Genomic DNA, 17,969 nt, shown 5'->3' with positions numbered 1-17,969 from the left:
ACCTCCGCCGCCAATACCGCTGGGTCACTCAAGTGAACCTTATATCTTATTCATTAAATATGATGTCAACAGTGCTGATAGAGTTATAGTTCTTTTCTCCAACATTTTTTTTTGGGGGGGGGGGGGGTTGGAAATCACTTAAAACATGTAGAAATGCAAAAAAACGATTTTTTCTCTAACAATTTTTTTTGGGGGGGACCAAGTTCAAAATCTAATGGCATGATCCTTGGACAATACCTAACCCCCCTCCCCCACCAAGTTTCGTCGAAATCCGTCAAGGAGTTTTTCCGTAATACTGTTCACAAACAAACAAACAAATAAAATAAACCAATGTCACCCGCAGGGTGACCCCTATCTTGCCAAAAGGTGACCACGTGTGACTTCTTTAAGGTCACACTGAGGTGAACAGAGCTGCTATCCACCAGGAGCGACTCCTTGAGGAATATCTGCCGACGAGAGATTCCGATGAGAATCGTTCTACAGAGTAACCATGAAAAATATGCTTTTGCCTCATAACGTCACCAAATGACGTCATAATGTCTCAAGCTTGACATATCTAGAAAGCACTCATCGAGGTGTTCAATTTGAGGTACTACACGATATGGTTCCTAAAACTTGAAAATTTGACCTTGGGTTCAAATATGTTTGACCTGAGGCGCTAACCATGAAGGTCAAGGCAAATCGCCACCAAAAATTAATCATCTGAGCGACAGACCATGAACTATATTCCCATGAAGTTTGAAGGCGATCCGATCAAAATTACTCAAAAAATAAGGGTTTCGTCGACTGCCCTGATTTGCGACAGTGACCTTGACCTTCAAAATTTTATGTGCTGAAAGGTACCTCCTATAGGCCTCTGATATGCGAAGTTACAAAAATTTCCAATGATAACTGTGCTCTGCAGAGTGATTTATACCTGATTACAGACCAAAAAAAAAAAAAAAACATATGAAGGTCAAGGCCAATCGCCACCAAAAATTAATCAGCTGAGCGTCAGACCATGAACTATATTCCCATGAAGTTTGAAGACGATCCGATCAAAATTACTCAAAAAATAAGGGTTTCGTCGACTCCCCTGATTTGCAACAAAGTGACCTTGACCTTTGACCTTGACCTTCAAAATTTTGTGCACTGAAAGGGACCTCCATAGGCCTCTGATATGCGAAGTTACAAAAATTTCCAATGATAACTGTGCTCTGCAGAATTTTTTTATACATGATTACAGACAAAAAAAAAAAAAAAAACATACAAGCTGACTAACATATCTTGCAAAACTTCGTTTTGGCAAGATAACAAACAGAAAGGGGTGAAAACAGTAACCTCCGATTGTTGATGGCGGAGGTTAACAAACAAGAGCACATCCGATCTCAGGCGACCTTTCACCCACTCATTGGTCTAAAGGCCCGGTCACACCCTGACGTTTTAGCCAGCGATGGCAACGTATTAAAATGTATGTAAAACGCTGGCTTACGTTGAACTTTTGATGTTTTTTTTTTAAAGATTCGGACATATTCATAGCGACTTGGTCTTATGTATAACGCATTAGTAACGGACACAGAACGTTTCGTTGTGTTATAGATAACTTATACCAACGAATGCTGAACCTGTTGTCGGCCTACACAACCGATGCCCAACGATAGTCTAACTTAGGCATAGCTCGTTGCACGCATCGCCGACGATGTCGTGATGTAGCCTATTAAAAGGCTGACGCACAACGATTCGAATCATAACTGCCGTAGAAATGGAAGTGTCGACATCGCGGTCACACCTTGGCGATCTTCCCAGCGTATGCCGACCGAAGAAAAATGTGTCTAAAACGTTGGGGCACGTCAAATACGGTATGAGTAAGTTTGGTATACGTGAGTAGAACGCTAAAGTACGCTATCATACGTCGTAGTAAGTAGAATACGTCAAGAAATTTTAAACATGTTCAAAATTTTACGACGTACTCGGCGTATGACACACGTTCCGCATGCGATGGGGATAAGTTTTACACACGATATGTGGACGCTTACACACGTCCACAAAGGCTACTTATAAGCTACTCATAAGTCGAAACATGTCGCGGTAATGTCTTTTTTACGCGAAGCTTATTTCTAACTTATGTTTGACGTGCTTTGAACCAATTCTTTACGTAGTCCCAACACACATCGACGTATGTAGACGTATTCCAATGACGTCTTCCGGTCGACAAAAAAAAAAAAATTAACGTGTTTCTATCTTACAACTGCCATATAAAGACGTGTTCCCAGTGGTTTTGGGAATTGGTATATAAAAATGCTGCTCATAAAAGGGGAACCCAACAGTGTTTTCGAGTCCTTTTTGAGTCGATGTCCATGTCAGCAGTAACAGTATCAGTATCAGTATTAGTATTAGTATTAGTATTAGTATTAGTATTAATAGTAGTTTGTTCATGTTGGCAGTAGTAGGTGAGTGTGAGGGGGAGGGTGTGGGTTATGATGGATCGTCCTTGCGTTTAACGATTTAACGATTTAAATGACAAACTCAACGATTTAAATGGCTGCATCTCCACTATTGAAAGTAGACGCTTGCGCTCAACAATTGGATTTTTTTTACACTCAACGACTTTTAAACGGTACCACTCAGCTAGTTTCATTGTTTACAATGAACGATTTAAATTGCTGTCACTCGCCTTTGTTTTTTGACGCTGGGGTTTGGAAATTTGAAGCGTTTCTTCTGAACGTGTTAAAACGCTCAAACTCGACTATTTTAAATAGACGCTGCCGATGGACAATTGGAATCATAGCCAAGCTAGACATCGAAGTGTGAACATCCTCGTCATGCCGAAGAAAAGTTTGAAGAATGCTGCAAATAAGTGTCCTGGCCGTGGCCGTGGACACTGACGCAAGGACGATCCATTATACCGACGTCTTTCAGCCTATGAGTAACTTAAAAGTAACGTCTGTCGACGTGTGGCAACGATCGCGTAACGTGCCAACAACACGTTAATCATAGGTTAGAAATAAGTTTCGGGTACGCTAAATATTACCTCGGCGTGTCTCAACTTATGATTAACTTACAAGTAGCATGTGTTGACATCTGTCAACGATCGCAGACCGTGCATACAACTTGTGTCCAGCGTAGCGGAACGTGTGAGTCATACGCCGGCATACGTCGTGAAATTTCAAGCATGAAAAAATTTGAGGACAACCGAAAAGTACAACGTTTAAAGCCAACGTACAACGACGTATGGCAGTGTTTTTCAGCGTGCTCTCAATGTTATCAAAACTTACCCATAACGTATTCAACGTGTGCCAGCGTTTTAGAAAAAAAATTCAAAAATCGGCATACGCTGGCTAAAACGTCAAGGTGTGACCGGGCCTTAAGGAAGCCCGAAGCAGACTTTTATGGGGGGAAAATTATTATGTGTATTGACATGATTTAGGATTGTTATGCCCCTGTACTTCCCCGGATTTTGAACATCACTCTTCTACTTCCATCTCAACACAATTAACCCCATCCTCTAATCCTCCAGAATCAAACCCTCTCTCATGCATACATTCAACAGCCTCTTCATCCAACTGACTCTGACTTCTCCCGCAGCCATTGGCATCTCTGTGCACACCTCATCAATGCCTGGCACTCTTCCCTTCTTCATCCTCTTTCATGCTGTCCACACCTTCTACTCCATGATCTCCACGAACTCCAATTTCTTACATCTCCAATAATGTTTCTTATTCTTATATCTCCAATTTCTTTTCTTTTTCTTGTTCTCCTTACCTCTTGCATCTCTCCGTCCTCTTTATTTCTCCATTCCTCTGTGTATTAACCTACTTTTCTTCATGATATATATATATATATATATATATATATATATATATATATATATATATATATTTTCTTTTTTTTTAAGTATTAATTGGTGTTTTTTCCTTTATATGAAACTTTTTTAAATTTAAAATATGGTGAATTGACTGCTGTCAGGTTTCTGAATACCTCGGCTACATTAAGTCACGTGGCTCATTGGTAAATTTAGTCTTGGGCTAGGGGTGTCCCATTACAGAACTAAATTAGTTCGCTGGGTATTGCAGGGAGGTGGATGCTGCTTAGTTACAAAGGGGAGAGAAACGAGTTTGAGGGATTCAGCGTTGGGTTTGCGGAGAGGCAGAAGTTTTTTGGGGTTTTTTTTCTTCTCAAAAACATATCCTACAATTAATAGAGAAGCTTGTACCTAATCACGTGTGAGACGAAGGTATTTGGAGACAATAATTCGTACCTTCACATGCATTACAATCGAGACATCAGCATACAGTCTGATTGTGCAAAAGGCTTAGGGTTTGCATGGCGTATCTTTTGTATTGAAAAGCTAAATTGGTGTTTTAGGTTTGATGAGTTAATATATGTGACAATCGAATGGTGAACTCAAAGCAACTCTTACCCTTCCCACCATCCTCTCCCCACATCCCATCATCCTCCAAAGCCTGGTGGCAGCTGGTCAAGTCTGTCTCTGGCACACATTCCACTGCTGGACCTTCATATCACTCCAAAAGAATGGAATCATGTTGGACACTGCTCGGGAAAATATCTGAACCCATTTTAAAAACTGAAAGAAAAAAAAACTTTTTTAAAACTAAACAAGCTCGAATGAGCAAAGATCCTCGTCCTCTTAATAATGACGTCATAAAAACGAATATTATATGACGTCATTGTGATGTATCAGGTTTGCGATAAATTATCTGTGCTAATGCCCGGCTTGATTCCTGCCAACAAAATTCAAACAGCTTGCCTAGTTTCGGAGATAATGGTATAGGCGATTTCCATGAGCTGCGATTTTATGACGTCAACTTTTTTTCTGGAAAGAATTTCCAAAATCGGAGATGGTTACTCCCTGCGCGTGGGCTTTCTGCATATACATGGCAAGTTTCACGAAGATCCGATGAAAATTCTGGGTTGAGAAACAAAAAATGTCAAAAAATAGGAATAACATCATTTAAATTGATATGACGTCATAGTGATGTATCATATGTGCCATAATTCATCTCTGCTAATGCCCTGTTCGATTCGCTCAAACAGAATTCAAAAAGCTTGCCTAGTTTCAGAGATGAGTTTTTAGGCAATTTCCATTGGCGGAGATATTTTGACGTCATAACTTTTTTTCTCGGAGGAATTTTCAAAATCGGAGATGGTTACTGTCTGCGTAGGGTATTTTTTCATATATACGCCGAGCTTCAGGAAGTTTCGATGAAAACTGTAGGCTGTGAAACAAAAAAGTCCACAAGAACAACAACGTAAGACTTGGAGATCCTCCACGAGGATCCAAAAAATTTTTAACTTTTTTTTTTTGAAACCGAATAAGTTCAAAACTGAAAAAATATCTGAACACATTTTTTATTTGCAGAAAATACCAAAATTTCCAATCCCTTCCTTTCCCTAATTACAGATTGCTCTCATGGACTTCTCTCGCAGTGAGATTGACAAATTCCAAGTCAATCCGAACACCTCGGCAAAGGGTCTTTTTGACATTGGCAATGTAATCCTCAACAATTTGGTTTGGACTTATCCTCTCTTGTTTCCTCATGCTTCTCCAGGTATTTCTCAGATGGTCTCCTACCTTCATCTTGGTAAGTTGCAAGTGTTATCTCTGTTCACAAGAAAGGTTCCAAGTCTGATCCAGTCAACCAATCGACCTTTTCTCCAGGTCAGGTCAGGTATGGGAGTATGTGCCGGAGCAGCACATCGCTGCGTCCACTTTCCGCCGGAACTCCAGGGGCTTCCGTCTGGCCATCCCCCAGGAAGATGCCTGGCCCATCCCCATCTATTTGAGATGCTGATCAACCTGCTGCAACCATGAGGGACATGGTCAGCCCATTGGTCGCCTCCACTCATGAGCAGGATCAGCGTCAGGAAAACGAGCCACATGTCCACACAGCCGCAGCTGATGCTCACGGAATATGCAGGTAACAAATCTCATTTGATTCTCTCTCAGCAACCGCTCGTTGGACACAAAATCCGACCAGCGATAGCCAAGGATTCTCCTAAGAGACCTGGTACCAAAGGAATTAAGTCTCCGTCTCAAATCCCTGGTCAGAGTCCAAGTCTCACATCCATAGAGCAAGACTGGATGCACCAAGGACCTGAAGACTCGGACTTTTGTCCTCCTGCACAGGTACCGGCAGCACCACACCCCATGATCCAGTGAATCCATGACTCTCCAGGCCCGACCCAGATGTCTATTGACCTCTGGCTCACAGCCAGCAGAGACATGAATATCACTGCCAAGGAAAGTGAATCTCTCCGTGACCTCAACATCCTCGCCTGGAACAGACAACATAGCGTCATCCAATATGTCAATGAAAGCCTGGATCTGCTAATGAAAGTTTTGACACAGGAAACCCCTAATCCCAGCGGCTCCAACTCCTCATTCAGCACCTCGAGGGCCCCCAAAACAGATATCCAGAGTCTCCGCAAAGATGACTGCATCATCTGTGAAATCAAGGTCAGAGATCTTGACATTCCTAAACGATGCACCGCAGCTTGATCTCACCGACATCCTCCCCAGAATCCAGTCCATACAAGTGCTGAAAAGTGTGGGGGTCAGTACACACCCCTGACGAAGTTCAGTAACAACTGGAAATATGTCAGAGATGGGACCACCATATCTCACAGCATTCTCAGTACTCGAGTATAGTTCAGATATCAGATTGACCAGTTTTGGTGGCACCCCACGAAGACCAAGAATCCTCCAGAGGGCATCGAGATTCACTATATCAAACGCTTTGCAGAGATCAACATAGGCTGCAAACTCTCATCTGCATTTGGTGAGGACCTGAAGGGCAAATATACGGTAAATTGTTAACCTGACTGCTCTGGGTGTTGGTGCTCAAGCAGATGGTAGCCAACCCTATAAAGAATTATCCGAGCAAAGACCTTGCCCAGCACTGAGAGCAGTGTCACCCCTTGGTAGTTGTTCCAATCCTGCCCACCCTTCCCTTTCCATAAAGGGACAACAAGGCCCCTCTTCCAGTCAGCTGGGATGATGCCTGTGTTCCAAGCAGAGCACAGAACTGCATGCAATGCAGTTCAAGTACAGCATTTCCACCAACCTTGAAGTTCAGCATGGATGCCACAGATCCCAGGAGCTTTACCCCCATTTCAACCGGTTCACCACAGCCTGTGTTTCCACAAACGAAGGTCGACCACAATATATTGTAGGGTCAGCAATAAGGATTGCAACACCCCTGACATCCAACTCTACAGCAGGTGGATCAGCCTGGTACAGCCGCTCAAAGTAACCGGCCGAGAGGGCCTTCACTTCAGACTGCTCTGTCAAGAGCCCACCACCCTCTGTCAAGAGCCCATTCTAACTGCAATACACCGATGGATGGCTTTGGATGAACACAATGTGCGCATTCCCCTGTAAGCAGGACGAGAATCACTTGACCACGCGTGATGCTCTACATCCTCGCAGATTCCTCGCACATCAGCCTCCTTGTCCACACTTGGTGCACGTACAGTTTTACGCCTCAGCTCCCTAAACAACTAAGCTCTGCCATTCTGCCTGGCCCTGCAACTCTGCTCAATGATATCCAGTGTCCATTGAGAGACAAAATTCTTCTTCGACCAACGGTGAGTTCCAAGACATCTCCCGGCAACATCAAGGACGTTTGTCTTGAAGGCACTCCACAACTCTTCAGGATCGCCCAAAGCACCCAGACCCCCCCCCACCCCAAATCTCCATTCAGCCTGTTTGCAAACTCCTTTGCTACCCATTCATCCTTGAGCTTGCCAACGTCCAGCCGAGGCTGGGATTGTTCCATTCTCCTGGATTGAAGCTGTAACTTCAGAGTAGCAACAACCAGCCTGTGGTCCATATTGAGAAACTGATCACTCCGGTGGACCCTGCAGTTCTGGATCATCCTCCAGCGACCATTAACGAGGACATGGTCAATCTCCTTTGCCACACTGCCAGCGTTGGAATAGCAATTCCAGTGATGAGCTTGTGGATGCTGAAGCCATGAACCGGCCACCCTAAGTCCATGACTTTTTGCAAAGTCAAGGAACTTAGTGCTATTCTGGTTTACTCTTCCAGACCCGTGGGCATGGACACACGTCTCGTAACCATCCCGATCAGTTCCATTCGATGCATTGAAATCCCCCAAGGCCAGAAGAGTATCTTGCCTGGGACACTGATCAACCACAGACTTGATCATGGCAAAGAATGCATCTTTCACAGTAAGATCACTCACCTCATTCAGAGCGTACACAGAGACCAGGGAAATGACACCCAAGGAGTGACCAATCCTTGGTTTCATAATACGCTCGTTGACCGGCATTACGTCAATTATCATTGAAGTCAGCGTATTGGACACAGCAACAGCAACTCGTTGGGCATGTTAACCATCAGAGCGACCGGACCAATTGTAGGTGTAACCACTCGCCATGATCTCGCCGCAATCCAGTCTCCGAACCTCAGAGAGAGCTGCAATACTGATGTTCAAACACCAGAGCTCAGATGATAACAGACACAGGTGATCATCCTATGTTAGGAATAGGACATTCTCGGCACTCACTCGGAGGGACTGCCTCGGGTTAACCCAAGGAGTCCACTGTCTGGTGGACGACACCTCAGCACCAGCTCGACACAAACTACTGCAATCTGACCCGGGAAGGTTACCCCGTGGTTTCCCTTCTATCATCAAAGATTGGGGGTCCCGAAGGCTTTGCCCCAATCCCGTCATCCGGTGAGCTGCCCTGCGAAGGGCAGCTGCACAGGAGGTACTCCCACAGAGTGGGTTTTCAGATTTTAAAAATGCTTTTCGAATGTTTTGCAGAATTAAGGGTTTTATGGTGGCCAGAGTGCAAATCCTGCCACCAAACTCCTAATATAAAGTAAGCCAACCTCGGCAGGACATCCGCAGACACAGTTGGGCACTATATATGGATGGCCGTTGGCTCACAAGGAGCTCCTCCGAAGAAGCTCTTTGACAGGTTTTGTTCTTCATCCTCCTGGGTGCCCATATCATACACCCTCCTCACCAAGAAACTTGGTGAGGGAGACAGTTTAGTCACTGACAACCCGACCATGCAACAGGTGAGTACAGGTTTATATGGTATCTGTTGCAAGTCACAGATCTAATCTGACCTGACCTGACTTTCTCCCCATCATGAGCAAAGTGATAGAATCTCTTATTGCTGCAGACCTCAGGCATGATCCTTTTTTACAACTCTCTTGTCTTTGATTATCAGTTTGATTTCTGTCTGCGTAATTCTACCATGGATATGTCACTCTTTTCAATCCAACCGCATAAACGTGGAAGAATGAAATCTCTCACAGGAGACCATGATCATCACTGTGACACCTCTCAAGCTTCTGCGACTATCTGGCATTCAGCGTTACTTTCCAAGCTGTCTGCTAATGGTATTTGGGGACCCCTCTTTGAATGTTCACCAGATTTTTATTGATGAGTGGAATTGACGGGTTGCTCTTAATGGCTTTCTCTTTCTCGATCCTTCTCTTGACGCTGGTATCCTTCAAAGCACCATTTTAAGACTGACCTCATTATTGGTCTACAACAATGACCTCGATATATATATATATATATATATATATATATATATATATATATATATATATATATATATATATATATATATATATATATATATATATATATATATATATATATATATATACATATTGAGGTGTCCGCAGATGTGCTCAGCCACATGTCTGTCGCCAACCAATTTGTTTTTGCATTTTTGCCACTGGGCATTAGGGTTTTCCCACGGGGAACCCAGCCGTGCTCACCATGCCCATTGCTCATGCCGGGTGCACCATGCATATTGCACACTTAGTTCCTATGGAAAAACACATTACAGCCAAATTCCTTTTGTTTCACCCTCCGTGCTCCAGTGATTTATCTGTCATGGAGGATTTACTTGCCAGCCCCTCATCATTTGTCACTAAACCAAGCAATCATCCGTGCTTGGGCGGTTTGTGAGACACGGATCATGCACATTCACGGACGTGCTGTGCAAGCGTACCTTGCAGGGCCGGCGTGGATCCCAAGTCCATGATAAATTTTCCATGGTCGAGACCAGAACACATGGAGAGCTCACTCCTGTCAGTCAAGCTAACAGCTACCACCGTCTGTCAGTGCATGCTCTGCGCTTTTACACCCACTCATGCACTCCACACCACTCGTTCCTGGCACGCACTCCGTCACGCTTGCTCTCTGTACACTCAGCACACACTCCATGCCTCCTCATCACTCCAAGAAACCCTGGGTTCTTTATTCCCCCTCCAAGCTGGACACACACCCAATCACATCATGCACGTACCCGGTCTCGCCATGACTCACCTTCACTATACTCACCTCCTCCCGGATTGTCTCAAGGACCTGTATCCTCTTCGCTTGATCCTTGAGCACTTTGTCACGCTGTAAATACAACACGTCCATGCATTCTATAGTATTCTCCTTTACTCTACCACCTGTTTCTACCTGTTTTGCTTTAATTTCAATTTTCTCGATTTCTACCTCATCCACCTCCTCTTTAACCATTGTTAATTCCCGATGCACCCCTTGTATTTCCCCCTCTAACGTCACCTTCGTTGTTTCTATTTGTGTTCACATTTCCCGTTCGTCTGTGTCACCTCCTCCACTCTCTTCGTCAGTCCCTCGTGTACCATTTCACATTCTTTTTTAATTGCAGTCATCTCTTTTGTTGTTTCTTTCTGGGCAGCTCCTCGCTCTTTTATCGCCCCTGTGTTCTTCTCCATTTGTTCCTTCAATTCATTCTGTCCTCTCATCAGTCCTTTTACCTCCTTTGTTGTGTTCCCAATCTGTCCCATCAGCCTGGCCTTGCTCTCCCTCACTTCTTCCCGGACACCGATCCTACACTCCCATTTCTCTGCTCATCACATCAATTTTGCTGCTGTTTTCGTCCATTTTTCTGCTGCTGTTGTTTTGGTCCATCATCACTATTTGTGCCATTAATTTCCTCATGAACAACATCGTGTCATTCTTGGGCTGCACTGGCTGCGATAACCCACCGTTCTGCGTTATTGGCGCTGCATTTTCCTGAGGCAGAAGGTGGGAGTTATTTTCCACCTCTCCCATTGCTTCCTCTTCACCCTCCATTGCGACTTCATGCGGGTCCTGGATCAATTCCTTATCCATATTTACATCGCCTACATGGCCCACCGGGACCTGCCCGTGTTGGTCCGCCATTATCCGCACCAATAAATTTCAATAAAATCAAGTCAGTACAGCTCTGAATTTTGAGGTGCGTGAAGCGCAACACAGGTCCAAATATCCCACTCCTGATCAACAATTTGTTGATCAGGATTCGAATTTCACGCTCTTAACATCAGTTTGTTAATCAGGAGGTTCGAACAATCCCACTCCTGACACCAGTTTGTCACCACCACAGCTACCGAATGTATTATGAGGGGGTTAATCCTCGTTTCTCCTCGGAAGTGTCGGACCTGGGGCCACAGCTCACAATTAACTTTGTGGCGCAGTGGGTTGCTTTACAACCACGAACGCCAATCAGTTAACCACGAGTTCCAGTGTTCACCTTCTAATTTGCTGTTTAACTTGAGGTCACGTGGCTTCTTGAACAGGGAGCGCGCCCTCGGCAATGCACCAATCTTATTTTGATTAGATCTTAATCAGGACGGCTGAGCGTTTACCGCTGGTGCATGCCGACTATGAAAGGATAATTAATTTGGGAACTTCCTCACAGTCGATCTAGGTTCGGACCATGCTGGATCAACGGAAGGAAAGGACAAGCACGGACAGGTTAAAACATCAACAAGGAATTTATAATAAAGAAAAAATAAATAAACTGAAGAACTTTTTCTTTCTTTGTAGTGAAAAAGGTAAATTCAAATCAATCAAAATGATCTCAAGCAAATAAAGAATTAACTGGGCATTGATAGAAAAAGAGACAAAGAGCAGATACTTATTATGATTTACTTAATGATTAAACATGAGACAAAGGTCTCCAGCAGATTATTCAGGTGGGGAAAGAAATCCGGTCTCGACTTTCCAAGGAAGAAGTCATCATGTGTAAAAAATGTCCCAAAATGTGTGAGCGTGCTTTGGTCCACTGCTTGCGCCCTGCCTTGCCGTGCACCCACTCGCAACCATGCTTGAACACCAATAAACGTCACGTCGTCACCCCCAGGAACCATGGATGCCAAGAATCAGGTACGAGCAGAACCAGCAGGAATGGTCCAACCGTAACCCACCGCCAGGAGCTATCAGGAGCCGTAACCAACGGACAGCTGTAAGAAGCTGTAAGGCACTGTGAGGAGTTGGAGCCAGCTGTCACCAACTGACTGTTGCAACTGACTGGAGATGAAAGGAACCGTCACCCAGCTGTCACAAAACTGTCAGAAAAGCGGTCCTCCCATCCTTTTTATAGACGACCAGTGTGGGTGGAGCCTCAAGCAGACTTCAGCCAAGTCCACATTGCCTATTGGCGCATCATTGCATGTGACCAACTGTCAACCTCGAGATCATTCCTTCCTCACCAGAGCGAGATGCAACCCCAAATCAACATGGGCCTGGCTTACGATGCCATGTTTGGGGCGCTGGATGAACGGCAGAAAGCAGCCATTTGCCAGAATTACCGAGCGAAAACGTGAAGCGCTCACAAAACGTCAACAACCATCACCTCTCCATTCAGTCAGACACAAACAAGTGCCAGCTAGTGTCCATAGAGCTGCCGAACGGGGCGTCAAACATCGATGAAAGAGAGGTGGGTGAGGTAGATGATCCACAGTCATATTTGACCGTCAGAATAACTACTCAGGAAAAGCCCGCAGTGTGCTTAATCAAATGTCCTGCAAGACCAAAGTGTAAATAAATCATCTACCTCCAAGCCAATGTATCCTGATGGAAAGGGGGTCGAACCAGCCTCCTTTGCGCTAATGGCTATCTCTCGTTCATGAACGTGTCGTAAAGAGGAAAAGGCCATCCTATTAGAAAGGGAATCTGTTCTATACCCTTCTCCAATGCATCAAAGTTAGAATCCCACCAGACAAGGGGATGGTCCTGGACCAGGACAGGCCTGATTGTATGTCAGGTCAGGCCAGATTCGATCTGGGACTTGCAACAGGTATCATGTAAACCTGTACTAACGTGTTCAATGGTTGGGTTGTCGTCGACTAAACCATCTCCCCCACCAGGTTTTTTGGTGAGGAGGGTGTTCGGTTATGTACAAGCAGCCGGATTAAAACCAAAACCTGTCAAAGGGCGGAGGAGCTCCTTGTGAGCCAACGGCCATCCATATCTCGTGCCCAACTGTGTCTGCGGACGTCCTCCTGCAGTTGGGTTACTTCTTATTAGGAGGTTGGTGGCAGGATTTGCACTCCAGCCACCGTAAAACCCTTCATTCCGCAAAACACAAAAACGCAAAGAAATCTGAAAACCCACTCCGTGGGAGTACCGCCTGTGCAGCTTCCCTTCGCAGGGCAGCTCACCGGATGACGGGACTGGGGCAAAGCCTTCGGGACTCCCAATCTTTGATGATAGGAGGGAAACTACAGGGTAACATTCTCGGGTCAGATTGCGGGAGAGTGTGTCGGAGTGATGCTGAGGCGTCATCCACCAGACGGCGGTCTCCTTGGGTTAACCTAAGGCGGTCCCTTCGGGTGGGTGCCTGGAATGTCCTATCCCTAAGAGAGGATGACCACCTGTCTCTGTTATTATCTGAGCTCAAGCGTTTGGACATCAGTACTGTAGCACTCTCTGAGGTTCGGAGACCAGATAGCGGCGAGATCATAGTGGTTATGAGACATGTGTTGGTTCCCATGGGTCTGGAACTATGAACCAGAATAGTACTAAGTTCCTTTACTTTGCAAGAAGTCATGGACTTAGGGTGGCTGGTTCATGGTTTCAGCGCCCAAAAGCTCATCGCTGGACTTGGTATTCCAACGCTGGCGGTGTGGCAAAGGAGATTGACAATGTCCTCGTTGACGGTCGCTGGAGGATGATCCAGAACTGCAGGGTCTACCGGAGTGCTCAGTTCCTCAATACTGACCACCGGCTTGTTGTAACAACTCTGAAGTTGCACCTTAAATCCAGGAGAATGGTACCATCCCAGCCGAGGCTGGATGTTGGCAAGCTCAAGGATGAGAGGATGAAACAAGCCACATGAGTACACGACATGTGGCTTGTTTCAACAAGGTCAAGCTGAGGAGTTTGTGAACAAGCTGAGTGGAGATTTTGGTGGTCTGGGTGCTTTGGGAGGTCCTGAAGAGTTGTGGAGTACCTTCAAGACCACCGTCATTGATGTTGCCAGTGGATGTCTTGGAACTCACCGAAGGGCAAAGAAGAATTTTGTCTCTCAAGGGACACTGGATACCATTGACCAGAGTCACAGGGCCAGGCTGAATGGCAGAGCTGAGATGTTCTGGGAGCTGAGGAGTAAAACTGTACGTGCGCTAAGGGTGGACAAGGAGGCCTATGTGCGAGGAATCTGTGAGGGAGTGGAGCATCACCTGTGGTCAAGTGATTCTCATCCTGCTGACAGGGGAACTCGCACATTGCATTCATCCAAGCCCATCCCTTGGTGTACTGCAGTGAGAGCAGAGGGTGGTAGGCTCTTGACAGAGGAGTCAGAAGTGAAGGCCTGCTGGGCCGGTTACTTTGAGCGGTTGTACCAGGCTGATCCACCAGCTGTCGAGTTGGATGCCAGGAGTATTACAGTCCCTGTTGCTGACCCTCCAATCAACTGTGGTCCACCTTCGCTTGTGGAAACAGGCTGCGGTGAACCAGTTGAAATGGGGTAAAGCTCAAGGGATCTGTGGCATCCATGCTGAACTTCTCAAGGCTGGTGGAAATGCTGCACTCGTGTCGTTACATGCAGTTCTGTGCTCTGCCTGGAACACAGGCATCATCCTAACTGACTGGAAGAGGGGCCTTGTTGTTCCTCTCTGGAAAGGGAAGGGTGATCTCCAAGACTGCAACAAGTACCGAGGGGTGACGCTGCTCTCAGTGCCGGGCAAGGTCTTTGCTCGGATAAGTCTTGATAGGGTTTTCCACCATCTGCTTGAGCACCAGTGTCCAGAGCAGTCAGGCTTTATACCAAAGAGGTCAACGATTGACCATATCCTTGCTCTATGGATCCTCCCCGAATGCAGACAAGAGTTTCGGCAGGGGCTGCTTGCAGCCTATGTTGATCTCTGTAAAGCGTTTGATTCAGTGAATCGGGATGCCCTCTGGAGGATTCTTGGCCTTCGTGGGGTACCACCAAAACTGATCGATCTGATGTCTGAACTCTACTCTGGTACTGAGAGTGATGTGAGATATGGTGGTACCATCTTTGACTTATTTCCAGTTGTTACTGGAGTTCGTAAGGGGTGTGTACTGGCCCCACACTTTTCAGCAATTGTATGGACTGGATTCTAGGGAGGATGTTGGAGAGATCAAGCTGCGTTGCATCGTTTGGGAATGTCAAGATCTCTGACCTTGATTTCGCAGATGATGCAGTCATCTTTGTGGAGACTTTAGATATCCTTTTGGGGGCCCTCGAGGTGCTGAGTGAGGAGTCAGAGCCGTTGGGATTACGGGTTTCCTGGGTCAAAACTAAGATCCAGGCTTTCAATGACATCTTGGATGCTGCTGTCCTATCTGTGCCTGTTTGTGGTGAGGATGTTGAGGTCGTGGAGAGATTCACTTACCTCAGCAGCGATATTCATGTCTCTGCTGGCTGTGAGTCAGAGGTCAAAAGACGTCTCGGTCGAGCCTGGGGAGTCATGGATTCACTGGATAATGGGGTGTGGTGCTGCTGGTACCTATGCGGGAGGATGAAAGTCCGAGTCTTCAGGTCCTTGGTGCTTCCACTCTTGCTCTATGGATGTGAGACTTGGACTGTGATGAAGGATCTGAGACGGAGACTTAATTCCTTTGGTACCAGGTCTCTTCGGAGAATCCTTGGCTCTCACTGGTCGGACTTTGTGTCCAACGAGCGGTTGCTGAGAGAGACTCAAATGAGATTTTCCCTGCATAGTCCATGAGCGTCAGCTGCGGCTGTATGTACATGTAGCTCGTTTTCCTGACGCTGATCCTGCTCATCAAATTCTCTCAGCGAGGGAGTCTCATGAGTGGAGGCGGCCAATGGGCTGACCATATGCCACATGGTTGCAGCAGGTTGATCAGCATCTCAAGGAGATTGGGATGGGCCTGGCATCTGCCTGGGGGATGGCCAGACGGAGGTCCCTGCAGTACCCGGCGGAAGTGAATGCAACGACGCGCTGCTCTGGTGCATGCTCCCATACCTGACCTGACCTATCCTGGATGTGCATTTCTGGAAATAACTGTCTGAGGCACTGACTGTTGTATGCATTAGTCGGATCCTTTTTTGAAATCCATAACACTATGTGTAAATACATATATACATATGTGTGTGTGCGTGCGTGCGTGCGTGCTCGAAGTGAGGTGCTCTGGGATTTTGGGGTTCTTATGTGATATCGCGATTGCCTGCGAGAAGGGGGTTTGGTGTCCTGAGTGTTCCAGTGTGAGTAAGCAAACACAACTGTAGTTTGAATGTGTATCTTTAAAGTGGTTGTTCAACATGAGCTTTATGACATGATTGCTCAAATATTGATTGTTGAATGTAGCATTGTGCTGCCCTAAACTTTAATTATCTTTTCTGTGTTTTTGTATGTAATTCAAGTTTGCATTGTTAGTGTGATCCTGTCTAAGAACAGCTTCAAAATGTGCAAACTTTTATTGGTCTATTAATTGTGATGAAAACTCTTTATTGTGTACTCTATGCATGTCATTGGCTGCTTTTGTTATGCCGTGCATGTGTATTTCAACCAATCCAGAGAAGAATTGGTAAAACGATGCCGTAGAACATCCCCGACATATTTAAGTTGACATCCATTTGTTTCGTGCGAATCTTTAGAATCCACAGCTGGGTCAAAAGTCAAAAAGGGACATAAAGTCAGGTTACTCACCAGCAAGGATTTCTGCTTCAATCAATCCAGAGAAAACTTGGCACAAAAATACCTTGGCACAGCCCCTGCTGTGCAAAGTGGGTATACATTGGTCTGGTGTCATTAAAAAAAAAAATTCCATTGGTCAAATGTCAAAATTGGTGGTGAAATTAAGGCTTTTGGCCTACATGCCTTTCTTATTTCACCAATGTGGACAAGACCTACACAAATATATCTTGCCACGAGCCTGAAAAAAGCAGGCAGATATTCAGCTCGTGTCTTCCTTTCCATTTAATACAGGTCAAAGTTAAAAATTGGTCATGAAGTCAATGTTTTTGACCTGCTGAGCTTTTGTACTTAAACTTATCCAAACCAAACAAGACTTGGCACAAAATACATTCCTGTAGTCCCTTCAGAGTAAAGCAGATAAGCATTGTTTTGGTGTCGTCTTTTTTGACTTCTCTGATAGTAAAGATTTGGTGCTTTTATATTCAGAATTGGTCACTCGTATGACTCATTGATTATAGCAAAGAACTCGTTACTAGAAAGTATAAATTGATGCAAATGCATCGATGGATATTCCCCCACCCACCTTAGATGTCAAGCCACTGTTACTTTTGATCTCAATTGAAGGTCACAAGATAAATTAAAGATCAAGAAAGAGAGAGAGAGAGAGAGAGAGAGAGAGAGAGAGAGAGAGAGAGAGAGAGAGAGAGAGAGAGAGAGAGAAGGATGGGGGGGGGAGAAGGGGAGAGAGAGAGAGAGAGAGAGAGAGAGAGAGAGAGAGAGAGAGAGAGAGAGAGAGAGAGAGAGAGAGAGGGAGAGAAAGAGAAAGGGGGACCAAGAGAGAGAGAGAAGGAGAGAGACAGAGACAGAGACACAGAGAAGTGGAAGAGAGACATCACATGCTTCTAACTTGAGTTATGGTCTGCAAAATGCTAACCTAACATCCCAAAAGCCCAAAAACCTAACACCTGAACATCTCAAGAACCTAGCACCTCCAGCAGCAGAGGCATGAAAAATACTTATATTTTCCAGTTCTTCTTTCCAGACA

The 17,969-nt window shown here is 45.4% G+C and overlaps 1 protein-coding gene and 1 long non-coding RNA gene across 6 annotated transcripts in view; one reads left to right on the top strand and one right to left on the bottom strand.

Moving 5' to 3' along the window:
* The window catches only part of LOC147016630 (protein FAM78A-like), a 61,799-nt gene that overhangs the window by 8,221 nt on the left and 35,609 nt on the right, over window positions 1-17,969 (top strand). The gene's annotated exons all lie outside the window — the stretch shown is intronic.
* Window positions 1-17,969, bottom strand: part of LOC147016631 (uncharacterized) — a 109,897-nt gene that overhangs the window by 91,588 nt on the left and 340 nt on the right. For both annotated transcript variants that reach the window (XR_015049129.1, XR_015049130.1), the window contains exons 2-3: window positions 16,937-17,004; window positions 10,323-10,400 (exon numbers count right to left, since the gene is read on the bottom strand). This is a non-coding gene — a long non-coding RNA (uncharacterized LOC147016631). The remainder of the gene's footprint in view (window positions 1-10,322; window positions 10,401-16,936; window positions 17,005-17,969) is intronic.

Source organism: Eptatretus burgeri, chromosome 11 (genome assembly GCF_056783735.1).
Source record: "Eptatretus burgeri isolate ZD-2024b chromosome 11, Ebu_testis_v1, whole genome shotgun sequence".
NCBI classification, from domain to species: domain Eukaryota; kingdom Metazoa; phylum Chordata; class Myxini; order Myxiniformes; family Myxinidae; genus Eptatretus; species Eptatretus burgeri.
The sequence above is the reverse complement of the archived record's forward strand: the minus strand, read 5'-3'. Positions and strand labels throughout refer to the sequence as shown.